Here is a 1,812-nt window from a genome sequence, read left to right as displayed (position 1 = left end):
CTAAACGCAGATATCAGGGAATTTTTATCCCTTCCTCAGCTCATGCCGTGCGTTTGTCTCCCAGGCCCAAGTATCAAGTTACCAGACCCCAGGCCGGTGTGACAAACTCATGGTCACCTGAGTGCAGGAGGTGTACAGTAGGTGTCTGTCAGGTCTCCTAGCTTTGAGTCGGTATCTCTCATCTCCTGTCATTATGTCATCTGTCCCTGAACGATGTTCATGGAGTTTCCATTTCTTTTTAAGGAAACGGGGAGCCTTGCCTATTTATTTGGCCATGTTGTTCCCCAGGTTTGACTGCTCCGAGCGTCGGTCTTGATCTCTTTTGAGTCAGCTTGCTTAGCCGCACTGTCACCTGGAAACCAGGATGAAAACATTTCCTCTTTACCTTGCCGATGTGTTTCCGTGAAGCAAGGCTCAGCCCGGCTCTCCACCCCATCAGTGCAAGGGCCGGTCTGATTTTTCTTCGTAGCGTCACATATTGTTTGCTGTTGTTGGGTTGGAGTCTTTTTTTTGCCACCCAGGCTGGAGTGCAGTGGCACCATCTTGGCTTACTGCAATCTGCACTTCACACGGACTCCGGTGATTCTCCTGCCTCTGCCTCCTGAGTAGCCGGGACCACAGGTGCTCACCACCACACCTAGCTAATTGTTGTATTTTTAGTAGAGACGGGGTTTCGCCATATCGGCCAGGCTGGTCTTGGACTCCAGACCTTCAATTTTTTCACCCGCCTTGTCCTTTGAAATCAGGGATTTTGTTTTTTCTGTTTTTTTGAGATGGAGTCTCCCTCTGTGATTCAGGCTGGAGTTGAGTTGCACGATCTCAGGTCACTGCAACCTCTGCCTCCTGGGTTCAGACGCTTGTGCCGCCTCAGCCTCCCGAGTAGCTGAGACTGTAGGCGCGTGCCACCATGCCCAGCTAATTTCTTTGTATTTTTAGTAGAGACAGGCTTTCACCGTGTTAGCCAGGATGGTCCCGACCCCCTGACCTCGTGAAGTGCTCACCGCGGCCTTTCAGAGTGCTGGGATTACAGGCGTGAGCCACCGTGCCCGGCCCACAGATTCTTTTTTGTTTGGTTTTGTTGTGTCTTTTTTTATTCCTTCTCCCTAGAGACTGTCCAAAATTGTCAGTGCCGACTCTATTGCATGTCATCACGGCGGGGTATTGGGGAAAGTTTTCAATGAGCAGTAATCTCATCTCAGATAAAACTCATTGGCTACGATACTGCCACTGCGCAAAGCTCGCAGATTCTTTTTCAAGCAAGTGTGGTTAGAATTTACAGACATGTGTAGATGCCTCTGACCATTCAATGACCTTGCTGCCTGGTGAGATGAGTCAGTATTGCAGCAACACTCCCGGAAAATAGTCTGACTAATTTTTGGATCTTTTCTTGGAAAAAATTTGGTTTAACTTTGCGTAGACCCGGGCAGAGAATACAGCACTATGGTCCACCTGTACAGGGAGATTTTGGCCTGTGCATCTGGAAAGCAGGCTGACCTGCTCACCAGGCTTCGTCCAGGGCACCCTAGAATCTCCCTGTCAGAATTTGTATTCTTGCCCTGAGAACAATTGTGTGCTCGTGCTATGACTAAACACTGGTTTGGTCTTATGTGAAGTGTGATTTTCTTAATGTGACCTGCTTTTCTGAATTTGCTTACAGGAGATCGAAAAGATCATGAGGAGGCCCGGCAATACGGAGACAGCCAAAATAAACTTCTTATGAGTCAAGCGGCCCACGACCTGGGCTGCCGGCTGAAGACGGAAGGTCAGTTCTATAGGTTCACCATCACCGAAGTGCTGAAGAGTGTTCTGTGT

The 1,812-nt window shown here is 49.1% G+C and overlaps 1 non-coding gene across 1 annotated transcript; it reads right to left on the bottom strand.

Annotated features, from left to right (window-relative positions):
* Window positions 1-1,098: 1,098 nt before the first annotated feature.
* LOC116548415 lies at window positions 1,099-1,239 on the bottom strand. The gene has a single exon (XR_004267425.1). It is a non-coding gene; the product is annotated as a U4 spliceosomal RNA (small nuclear RNA).
* Between the last annotated feature and the right edge of the window lie 573 nt (window positions 1,240-1,812).

Source organism: Sapajus apella, unplaced genomic scaffold, assembly GCF_009761245.1.
Source record: "Sapajus apella isolate SASKATOON/1434 unplaced genomic scaffold, GSC_monkey_1.0 scaffold11613, whole genome shotgun sequence".
Taxonomy (NCBI): domain Eukaryota; kingdom Metazoa; phylum Chordata; class Mammalia; order Primates; family Cebidae; genus Sapajus; species Sapajus apella.
This window is presented reverse-complemented; position numbering and strand designations above follow the sequence as displayed.